The following is a 12,337-nucleotide window of genomic DNA, read 5'->3' on the forward strand; positions in this document are numbered from 1 at the left end:
CAGCTCTTCCATCCATGTTTGGACCAAGGATGTAATGAGGTCTGGAACCGAGTGAACCTGGTGGAACCTGAACTGTTCATTGGTGAGCAGCTTATTGGTGAGTAAGTGTCGCTTGATAGCACTGTCGATGACACCTTCCATCACTTTGTTGATGATTGAGAGTAGACTGATGGGGCGGTAATTGGTTGGATTGTATTTGTCTTGCTTTGTGTGGACCTGACATTTCTGGGCAGGTTTCCACATTGTCGGGTAGATGCAAGTGTTGTAGCTGTACTGGAACAGCTTGGCTAGAGTTGCGTCTAGTTCTGGAGTACAAGTTTTCAGCACGACAGCCGGAATGTTGTCAGGGCCAATGACTTTTGCTGTATCCAGTGCGCTCAGCCGTTTCTTCATATCACGTGGAGCGAAGCAAATTGGCTGAAGACTAGCTTCTGTGATGGTGAGGACCTCATAGAAACATAGAAACATAGAAGATAGGAGCAGGAGTAGGCCATTCGGCCCCTCGAGCCTGCTCCGCCATTTAATGAGATCATGGCTGATCATCCAAATTCAGTACCCTGTCCCTGCTTTCTCGCCATAGCCCTTGATCCCTTTAGCCTTAAGAAATATATCTAACTGCTTCTTGAATATATTGAATAAGTTGGCCTCAACTGCCTTCTGTGGTAGATAATTCCACAGGTTCACCACTCTCTGGGTGAAGAAATTACTCCTCATCTCAGTCATAAATGGCTTACCCCTTATCGATAGACTGTGACCCCTGGTTCTGGACTCCCCCACCATCGGAAAGATCCTTCCAGCATCAGTCTGTCTAGTCCTGATAGAACTTTATAAGTTTCGATGAGATCCCCTCTCATTCTTCTAAACTCTACCGAATATAAGCCTAATTGACACAATCTCTCTTCATACATCATTCCTGCCATCCCAGGTATCAGTCTGGTGAATCTTTGCTGCACTCCCTCCATGGCAAGAACCTCCTTCCTCAGATAAGGCGACCAAAACTGCACACAATACTCAAGGTGTGTTCTCACCAAGGCCCTGTACAACTGCAGCAAGACATCCTTGCTCCTGTACTCGAATCCTCTCGCTATGAAGGCCAACATACCATTTGCCTTCTTAACCGCCTGCTGCACCTGCATGCTTACCTTCAGCAACTGGTGGTCAAGGACAACCAGGTCTCTTTGCAGTTCCCCTTCTCCCAATAGTAATCTGCCTTCCTGTTTTTGCCACCAAAGTGGATAACCTCGCATTTATCCACATTATACTGCATCTGCCATGCATCTGCCCAATCACCCAACCTGTCCAAATCATACTGGAGTTTCTCGGCATTCTCCTCACAGCACACACGCCAACCCAGCTTTGTGTCGTCTGCAAACTTGGAGATATCACATCTAGTTCCCTCGTCTAGATCATTAATATATATTGTGAATAGCTGGGGTCCTAGCACCGATCCCTGCAGTACCCCACTAGTCACTGCCTGCCACTCGGAAAAAGACCCGTTTATTTCAACTCTTTGCTTCCTGTCTGCCAACCAGGTCTTTATCCAAGTCAGTACCTTTCCCCCAATCACATGTGCTTTAACTTTGCACACCAAGCTCTTATGCGGGACCTTATCAAAAGTCTTCTGAAAGTCCAAATACACCACATCCACTGGTTCTCCCTTTTCTATTCTACCAGTTACATCCTCAACAAATTTCAGTAGATTAGTCAAGCACGATTTACCTTTTGTAAATCCATGTTGACTTTGTCCGATCCTGTCACTGTTTTCCAAGTGCTCTGCTATTACATCATTTAAAATGGACTCTAGCATTTTCCCCACTACCGATGTCAGGCTTACCAGTCTATAATCCCCCATTTTCTCTCTACCACCTTTTTTAAGTAGTGGGGTAACATTAGCTACACTCCAATCCATGGGAACTATTCCAGAGTCTATAGAATTTTGGAAGATGACCAGCAATGCATCTACTATTTCTAGGGCCACTTCCTTAAGTACCCTAGGTTGTAGATTATCAGTCCTTGGGGATTTATCGGCCTTCAATGTCGTCAATTTCCCTAACACCATTTCCCTACAAATACTGATTTCATTCAATTCCTCCCTCTCATTAGACCCTACGTCCCCCGACATCTCCGGAAGGTTATTTGTGTCCTCCTTTATGTATTTAATTGGTCTGCCATTTATTTGTTCCCCATTATAAATTCCCCTGATTCTGACTGCAAGGGGACTACGCTTAACTTCACCAATCTTTTTCTCTTCACATATCTATAAAAGCTTTTACAGTCAGTTTTTATGTCCCCTATAAGCTTACTGTCATATTCTATTTTTCCCCTCTTAATTAATCCCTTTGTTATCCTTTGCTGAATCCTAAACTGCTCCCAATCCTCAGGTTTGCTGCTTTTTCTGGCCAATTTATATGTCCTCTCCCTGGATCTTATGCTATCCCTAATTTCCCTTGTTAGCCACGGTTGAGTCACCTTTTTTGTTTTATTTTGATGCCAAGCAGGGATGAACAAATTATGTAGTTGATCCATGTGATCTTTAAATGTTTGCCATTGCCTATCCACCATCAACCCTTTGAGTGACATTCCCCAATCAATCCTACCCAATTCGCACCTCATACCATCGTAGTCTCCTTTATTTAAATTCAGGACCCTAGTCTCTGAGTCAACTATTTCACTCTCCATCTTAATGAAGAATTCTATCATATTATGATCGCTCTTCCCCAAGGGGCCTCGCACAACAAGATTGCTAATTAATCCTTTCTCATTACATAATACCCAGTCTAAGATGGCCTGATCTCTAGTTGGTTGCTCAACATATTGGTCCAGGAAACCATCCCATAAACACTCTAGGAATTCCTCCTCCACAGTATTGTTACTAATTTGTTAGCCCAGACTATATGTAGATTAAAGTCACCCATGATAACTGCTGTGCCCTTATTGCGCACATCTCTAATTTCCCATTAAATGCCATCCCCTACCTCAGCATTACTGTTTGGGGGTCTGTATACAACTCCCACTAACGTTTTCTGCCCCTTTGTATTTCTCAGCTCTAGCCATACAGATTCCACCTCATCAGAGCTAATATCCTTCCTTACTATTGTGTTAATCTCTTTAACCAGCAATGCTACCCCACCTCCTTTTCCTTTTTGCCTGTCCTTCCTGAATATTGAATACCCTTGGATGTTGAATTCCCAGCCTTGGTCACCCTGGAGCCATGTCTCTGTAATTCCAATTATATCATCTCCGTTTACATCTATTTGTGCAGCTAATTCATCCACCTTATTACGAGTGCTCCTCACATTAAGACACAAAGCCTTCAGGCTTGTTTTTTAACACTCTTACTCCTTTCAGAATTATTATTTACTGTAGCCCTGTTTGATGTACTCCCTTGATTTCTCTGCCTTCCACTTTTGCTTTTCTCCTTTCTGTCCCTTGTTTCTATCCTTGTTTCCCTTTCCTCTGTCTCCCTGCACAGGTTACCAACCCCCTGCCATCTTAGTTTAGAAGGTGGCTGATATGGATCCTCCCCTTGGCACTTCTGGCTGAAGATGGTGGCAAACGCTTCGGTCTTGTCTTTTGCATTCATTGAGAATGGGGATATTCCTGGAGCCTCCTCCTCCCATTAGTTGTTTATTGGTCCACCGCCATTCACGAATGGATGTGGCAGGACTGCAGAGCATTTGATCTGATCTGTTGATTGTGGGATCGCTTAGCCCTGTCTAAAGCATGCTGCTTTCGCTGTTTAGCATGTTTGCTCCTCTATATCTTTCCCACTAGTTGGTGGCCTATAAAATATACCTAGTAGTGTAATGGCACCTCTATTATTTCTTAACTCTAACCAAATAGATTATGTCCTTGACCCCTCCAGGACATCCTCTCTCCCCAGCACTGTAACATTCTCCTGAACCAATACTGCCACACCACCTCCTTTCTTCCCCTCCCTTTCTTTCCTGAACACCTTCTCCCCAGGAATATTTAATACCCAATCCTGCCCTTTTTTGAGCTAGGTCGCCGTTATCACCACAACATCATATTTCCCTGTGGTAATTTGCACCTGCAGCTCACCAACCTTATTTACAAGACTTCATACATTTACCCACATGCACTGTAAAGCTGTCTTGTATTCTCTTAATCTGACCCCACATAGGACTTTATTATTTATTACTCTTGTGCTATCCGTCTCTCCCAATCCTCTGTGCACCTTGTTTCTCCTTTCTAATGCTACAGCCTGGTGACCACCCAATGCCAAATTAGTTTAAACCTCCCCAGCACTACGAGCTACCCACACCCTCCCCGTTGATGCCATTGGTTACGGCCCTGTTGAGGTGCAATCTGTCTGGCCTGTACAGGTCCCACCTCCCCGAGAACCAGCCCCAATGTCCCAGGAAATCTAAAGCCCTCCCTCCTGCACCATCTCTCCAGCCATGTATTCATCTGCTCTATCCTCCTATTTCTATACTCACCAGCACAGGCACTGGGTGTAATCTGAAGATTGCTACCTTTGAGGTCCTGATTTTAATCTCTTTCTTAGCTCCCTAAATCCTGCCTGCAGGTCTTCATCCCTCTTTCTACATATGTCATTGGTATCGATATGGGCCTCGACCTCTGGCTCTTCCACCTCCCCTCTCAGAATGTTCTTCAGCCGCTCAGTGACATCCTTGACCCTGGCACCAAGGAGGCAACATACTATCCTGGAGTCACGTCTGCGGCTGCAGAAACGCTTGTCTTTTCCCCTAACTATCGAATCCCCTATCACTATTGTTTTCTTGATCATCCCCCCCCACCTCCCCGTCCCCACTGTACAGCTGAGCCACCCTTGGTGCTCTGGACTTGGCTCTGGCTGTACTCGCCAAATGGACCATCTCTCTCTCCAGTATTTAGGTCTGAATACCGGTTGGAGAGTGAGATGCACTCAGGGGACTCCTGCACTACCTGCCTGACCCTCCTTGCCTGACTGGCGGTCACCCATTCCCTCTCTGCCTGCACACTCTTAAGCTGCGGGGTGACCACCTCCTGAAACGTAGCTCTCAGCCTCACGGATGCACCACAGTGACACCAGTTGCTGCTCAAGCTCCGAAACCCGGAGTTCCAGCTCCTCCAGATGATGACACGTCCTGCACATGTGGTTGTCCAGGACATGGGAAGCGTCCTGGAGTTCCCACATGGCAGAAGATGTGCATTCCACGGGACTGAGGTGCCCTGCCATGCCTTTATTTAATAGACCATTACTAACTTAACAGAAATAAACTCAAGACTTTTAAAAATGCATTTAGAATTTGCATTGTTAAACTGTTCAAATAATCTGTAAAATCAGTTAAAAAAAAAAAATCCAAAAAAAATTCAGTTCTTGTTAGCCTGGTAATGATCTCAGGGTGCCTGGCAAGTGAGATTCCGTGCACTGTGAGTTTGTGGGAACACGAGATTACAGGACTTTGGACCAGCGAGGTGATGGACAGGTCTGGCCACTAGTTTGAGGGGCTGTATTAGTTTGAGGGGCTGTATTAGTTTGAGGGGCTGTATTAGTTTGAGGGGCTGTATTAGTTTGAGGGGCTGTATTAGTTTGAGGGGCTGTATTAGTTTGAGGGGCTGTATTAGTTTGAGGGGCTGTATTAGTTTGAGGGGCTGTATTAGTTTGAGGGGCTGCATTAGTTTGAGGGGCTGTATTAGTTTGAGGGGCTGTATTAGTTTGAGGGGCTGTATTAGTTTGAGGGGCTGTATTAGTTTGAGGGGCTGTATTAGTTTGAGGGGCTGTATTAGTTTGAGGGGCTGTATTAGTTTGAGGGGCTGTATTAGTTTGAGGGGCTGTATTAGTTTGAGGGGCTGTATTAGTTTGAGGGGCTGTATTAGTTTGAGGGGCTGCATTAGTTTGAGGGGCTGTATTAGTTTGAGGAGCTGTATTAGTTTGAAGGGCTGTATTAGTTTGAGGGGCTGTATTAGTTTGAGGGGCTGTATTAGTTTGAGGGGCTGTATTAGTTTGAGGGGCTGCATTAGTTTGAGGGGCTGTATTAGTTTGAGGGGCTGTATTAGTTTGAGGGGCTGTATTAGTTTGAGGGGCTGTATTAGTTTGAGGGGCTGTATTAGTTTGAGGGGCTGCATTAGTTTGAGGGGCTGTATTAGTTTGAGGGGCTGCATTAGTTTGAGGGGCTGTATTAGTTTGAGGGGCTGTATTAGTTTGAGGAGCTGTATTAGTTTGAGGGGCTGCATTAGTTTGAGGAGCTGTATTAGTTTGAGGGGCTGTATTAGTTTGAGGAGCTGTATTAGTTTGAGGGGCTGCATTAGTTTGAGGAGCTGTATTAGTTTGAGGGGCTGTATTAGTTTGAGGGGCTGCATTAGTTTGAGGGGCTGTATTAGTTTGAGGGGCTGTATTAGTTTGAGGGGCTGCATTAGTTTGAGGGGCTGTATTAGTTTGAGGGGCTGTATTAGTTTGAGGAGCTGTATTAGTTTGAGGGGCTGTATTGGTTTGAGGGGCTGTATTAGTTTGAGGGGCTGCATTAGTTTGAGGGGCTGTATTAGTTTGAGGGGCTGCATTAGTTTGAGGGGCTGTATTAGTTTGAGGGGCTGTATTAGTTTGAGGGGCTGTATTAGTTTGAGGGGCTGTATTAGTTTGAGGGGCTGTATTAGTTTGAGGGGCTGCATTAGTTTGAGGGGCTGTATTAGTTTGAGGGGCTGTATTAGTTTGAGGGGCTGTATTAGTTTGAGGGGCTGTATTAGTTTGAGGGGCTGTATTAGTTTGAGGGGCTGTATTAGTTTGAGGGGCTGTATTAGTTTGAGGGGCTGTATTAGTTTGAGGAGCTGTATTAGTTTGAGGTGCTGTATTAGTTTGAGGGGCTGTATTAGTTTGAGGGGCTGTATTAGTTTGAGGGGCTGTATTAGTTTGAGGGGCTGTATTAGTTTGAGGAGCTGTATTAGTTTGAGGAGCTGTGTTAGTTTGAGGAGCTGTATTAGTTTGAGGGGCTGTATTAGTTTGAGGAGCTGTGTTAGTTTGAGGAGCTGTATTAGTTTGAGGGGCTGTATTAGTTTGAGGGGCTGTATTAGTTTGAGGAGCTGTATTAGTTTGAGGGGCTGTATTGGTTTGAGGAGCTGTATTAGTTTGAGGAGCTGTGTTAGTTTGAGGAGCTGTATTAGTTTGAGGGGCTGTATTAGTTTGAGGGGCTGTATTAGTTTGAGGAGCTGTATTAGTTTGAGGGGCTGTATTGGTTTGAGGGGCTGTATTAGTTTGAGGGGCTGTATTAGTTTGAGGGGCTGTATTAGTTTGAGGAGCTGTATTAGTTTGAGGAGCTGTATTAGTTTGAGGGGCTGTATTGGTTTGAGGGGCTGTATTAGTTTGAGGGGCTGTATTAGTTTGAGGGGCTGTATTAGTTTGAGGGGCTGTATTAGTTTGAGGGGCTGTATTAGTTTGAGGGGCTGTATTGGTTTGAGGGGCTGTATTAGTTTGAGGGGCTGTATTAGTTTGAGGGGCTGTATTGGTTTGAGGGGCTGTATTAGTTTGAGGGGCTGTATTAGTTTGAGGGGCTGTATTAGTTTGAGGAGCTGCATTAGTTTGAGGGGCTGTATTAGTTTGAGGTGCTGTATTAGTTTGAGGGGCTGTGTTAGTTTGAGGAGCTGTATTAGTTTGAGGGGCTGTATTAGTTTGAGGAGCTGTATTAGTTTGAGGAGCTGTATTAGTTTGAGGGGCTGTATTGGTTTGAGGGGCTGTATTAGTTTGAGGGGCTGTATTAGTTTGAGGGGCTGTATTAGTTTGAGGGGCTGTATTAGTTTGAGGGGCTGTATTAGTTTGAGGGGCTGTATTAGTTTGAGGGGCTGTATTGGTTTGAGGGGCTGTATTAGTTTGAGGGGCTGTATTAGTTTGAGGGGCTGTATTGGTTTGAGGGGCTGTATTAGTTTGAGGGGCTGTATTAGTTTGAGGGGCTGTATTAGTTTGAGGGGCTGTATTAGTTTGAGGGGCTGTATTAGTTTGAGGGGCTGCATTAGTTTGAGGGGCTGCATTAGTTTGAGGGGCTGTATTAGTTTGAGGGGCTGTATTAGTTTGAGGGGCTGTATTAGTTTGAGGGGCTGTATTAGTTTGAGGGGCTGTATTAGTTTGAGGGGCTGTATTAGTTTGAGGGGCTGTATTAGTTTGAGGGGCTGCATTAGTTTGAGGGGCTGTATTAGTTTGAGGGGCTGCATTAGTTTGAGGGGCTGTATTAGTTTGAGGGGCTGTATTAGTTTGAGGGGCTGTATTAGTTTGAGGGGCTGTATTAGTTTGAGGGGCTGTATTAGTTTGAGGGGCTGCATTAGTTTGAGGGGCTGCATTAGTTTGAGGGGCTGTATTAGTTTGAGGGGCTGTATTAGTTTGAGGGGCTGTATTAGTTTGAGGAGCTGTATTAGTTTGAGGGGCTGTATTAGTTTGAGGGGCTGTATTAGTTTGAGGGGCTGCATTAGTTTGAGGGGCTGCATTAGTTTGAGGTACTGTATTAGTTTGAGGGGCTGTATTAGTTTGAGGGGCTGTATTAGTTTGAGGGGCTGTATTAGTTTGAGGGGCTGTATTAGTTTGAGGGGCTGTATTAGTTTGAGGAGCTGTATTAGTTTGAGGGGCTGTATTAGTTTGAGGGGCTGTATTAGTTTGAGGGGCTGTATTAGTTTGAGGGGCTGTATTAGTTTGAGGAGCTGTATTAGTTTGAGGGGCTGTATTGGTTTGAGGGGCTGTATTGGTTTGAGGGGCTGTATTAGTTTGAGGAGCTGTATTAGTTTGAGGGGCTGTATTGGTTTGAGGGGCTGTATTAGTTTGAGGGGCTGTATTAGTTTGAGGGGCTGTATTAGTTTGAGGAGCTGTATTAGTTTGAGGAGCTGTATTAGTTTGAGGAGCTGTATTAGTTTGAGGGGCTGCATTAGTTTGAGGGGCTGCATTAGTTTGAGGGGCTGCATTAGTTTGAGGGGCTGCATTAGTTTGAGGGGCTGTATTGGTTTGAGGGGCTGTATTAGTTTGAGGGGCTGTATTAGTTTGAGGAGCTGTATTAGTTTGAGGGGCTGTATTAGTTTGAGGGGCTGTATTAGTTTGAGGGGCTGTATTAGTTTGAGGGGCTGTATTAGTTTGAGGGGCTGTATTAGTTTGAGGAGCTGTATTAGTTTGAGGGGCTGCATTAGTTTGAGGGGCTGCATTAGTTTGAGGGGCTGTATTGGTTTGAGGGGCTGTATTAGTTTGAGGGGCTGTATTAGTTTGAGGAGCTGTATTAGTTTGAGGGGCTGCATTAGTTTGAGGGGCTGCATTAGTTTGAGGGGCTGTATTGGTTTGAGGGGCTGTATTAGTTTGAGGGGCTGTATTAGTTTGAGGAGCTGTATTAGTTTGAGGAGCTGTATTAGTTTGAGGGGCTGCATTAGTTTGAGGGGCTGCATTAGTTTGAGGGGCTGCATTAGTTTGAGGGGCTGTATTAGTTTGAGGGGCTGTATTAGTTTGAGGGGCTGTATTAGTTTGAGGGGCTGTATTAGTTTGAGGGGCTGCATTAGTTTGAGGGGCTGCATTAGTTTGAGGGGCTGTATTAGTTTGAGGGGCTGCATTAGTTTGAGGGGCTGCATTAGTTTGAGGGGCTGTATTAGTTTGAGGGGCTGTATTAGTTTGAGGGGCTGCATTAGTTTGAGGGGCTGCATTAGTTTGAGGGGCTGTATTAGTTTGAGGGTGCTGTATTAGTTTGAGGGTGCTGTATTAGTTTGAGGGGCTGTATTAGTTTGAGGGGCTGTATTAGTTTGAGGGTGCTGTATTAGTTTGAGGGGCTGTATTAGTTTGAGGGTGCTGTATTAGTTTGAGGGGCTGTATTAGTTTGAGGGGCTGTATTAGTTTGAGGGGCTGTATTAGTTTGAGGGGCTGTATTAGTTTGAGGGTGCTGTATTAGTTTGAGGGGCTGTATTAGTTTGAGGGGCTGTATTAGTTTGAGGGGCTGTATTAGTTTGAGGGGCTGTATTAGTTTGAGGGGCTGTATTAGTTTGAGGGGCTGTGTTAGTTTGAGGGGCTGCATTAGTTTGAGGGGCTGTATTAGTTTGAGGGGCTGTATTGGTTTGAGGGGCTGTATTAGTTTGAGGGGCTGTATTAGTTTGAGGAGCTGTATTAGTTTGAGGAGCTGTATTAGTTTGAGGGGCTGCATTAGTTTGAGGGGCTGCATTAGTTTGAGGGGCTGCATTAGTTTGAGGGGCTGCATTAGTTTGAGGGGCTGTATTGGTTTGAGGGGCTGTATTAGTTTGAGGGGCTGTATTAGTTTGAGGAGCTGTATTAGTTTGAGGGGCTGTATTAGTTTGAGGAGCTGTATTAGTTTGAGGGGCTGTATTAGTTTGAGGGGCTGTATTAGTTTGAGAGGCTGTATTAGTTTGAGGGGCTGTATTAGTTTGAGGAGCTGTATTAGTTTGAGGGGCTGCATTAGTTTGAGGGGCTGCATTAGTTTGAGGGGCTGCATTAGTTTGAGGGGCTGTATTGGTTTGAGGGGCTGTATTAGTTTGAGGGGCTGTATTAGTTTGAGGAGCTGTATTAGTTTGAGGGGCTGCATTAGTTTGAGGGGCTGCATTAGTTTGAGGGGCTGTATTGGTTTGAGGGGCTGTATTAGTTTGAGGGGCTGTATTAGTTTGAGGAGCTGTATTAGTTTGAGGAGCTGTATTAGTTTGAGGGGCTGCATTAGTTTGAGGGGCTGCATTAGTTTGAGGGGCTGCATTAGTTTGAGGGGCTGTATTAGTTTGAGGGGCTGTATTAGTTTGAGGGGCTGTATTAGTTTGAGGGGCTGTATTAGTTTGAGGGGCTGCATTAGTTTGAGGGACTGCATTAGTTTGAGGGGCTGTATTAGTTTGAGGGGCTGCATTAGTTTGAGGGGCTGCATTAGTTTGAGGGGCTGCATTAGTTTGAGGGGCTGTATTAGTTTGAGGGGCTGTATTAGTTTGAGGGGCTGCATTAGTTTGAGGGGCTGCATTAGTTTGAGGGGCTGTATTAGTTTGAGGGTGCTGTATTAGTTTGAGGGTGCTGTATTAGTTTGAGGGGCTGTATTAGTTTGAGGGGCTGTATTAGTTTGAGGGTGCTGTATTAGTTTGAGGGGCTGTATTAGTTTGAGGGTGCTGTATTAGTTTGAGGGGCTGTATTAGTTTGAGGGGCTGTATTAGTTTGAGGGGCTGTATTAGTTTGAGGGGCTGTATTAGTTTGAGGGTGCTGTATTAGTTTGAGGGGCTGTATTAGTTTGAGGGGCTGTATTAGTTTGAGGGGCTGCATTAGTTTGAGGGGCTGCATTAGTTTGAGGGGCTGTATTAGTTTGAGGGTGCTGTATTGGTTTGAGGGGCTGCATTAGTTTGAGGGGCTGTATTAGTTTGAGGAGCTGTATTAGTTTGAGGAGCTGTATTAGTTTGAGGAGCTGTATTAGTTTGAGGGGCTGCATTAGTTTGAGGGGCTGTATTAGTTTGAGGGGCTGCATTAGTTTGAGGGGCTGCATTAGTTTGAGGGGCTGCATTAGTTTGAGGGGCTGTATTAGTTTGAGGGGCTGCATTAGTTTGAGGGGCTGCATTAGTTTGAGGGGCTGTATTAGTTTGAGGGGCTGTATTAGTTTGAGGGGCTGCATTAGTTTGAGGGGCTGCATTAGTTTGAGGGGCTGTATTAGTTTGAGGGTGCTGTATTGGTTTGAGGGGCTGTATTAGTTTGAGGGGCTGTATTAGTTTGAGGAGCTGTATTAGTTTGAGGAGCTGTATTAGTTTGAGGGGCTGCATTAGTTTGAGGGGCTGCATTAGTTTGAGGGGCTGTATTGGTTTGAGGGGCTGTATTAGTTTGAGGGGCTGTATTAGTTTGAGGAGCTGTATTAGTTTGAGGAGCTGTATTAGTTTGAGGGGCTGCATTAGTTTGAGGGGCTGCATTAGTTTGAGGGGCTGCATTAGTTTGAGGGGCTGTATTAGTTTGAGGGGCTGTATTAGTTTGAGGGGCTGCATTAGTTTGAGGGGCTGCATTAGTTTGAGGGGCTGTATTAGTTTGAGGGGCTGCATTAGTTTGAGGGGCTGCATTAGTTTGAGGGGCTGTATTAGTTTGAGGGGCTGTATTAGTTTGAGGGGCTGCATTAGTTTGAGGGGCTGCATTAGTTTGAGGGGCTGTATTAGTTTGAGGGTGCTGTATTAGTTTGAGGGTGCTGTATTAGTTTGAGGGGCTGTATTAGTTTGAGGGGCTGTATTAGTTTGAGGGTGCTGTATTAGTTTGAGGGGCTGTATTAGTTTGAGGGTGCTGTATTAGTTTGAGGGGCTGTATTAGTTTGAGGGGCTGTATTAGTTTGAGGGGCTGTATTAGTTTGAGGGGCTGTATTAGTTTGAGGGTGCTGTATTAGTTTGAGGGGCTGTATTAGTTTGAGGGGCTGTA

The sequence above is a fragment of the Somniosus microcephalus genome, unplaced genomic scaffold, assembly GCF_052327205.1.
Source record: "Somniosus microcephalus isolate GS21.2 unplaced genomic scaffold, FLI_Smic_1.0 scaffold127, whole genome shotgun sequence".
Classification (NCBI taxonomy): Eukaryota; Metazoa; Chordata; class Chondrichthyes; order Squaliformes; family Somniosidae; genus Somniosus; species Somniosus microcephalus.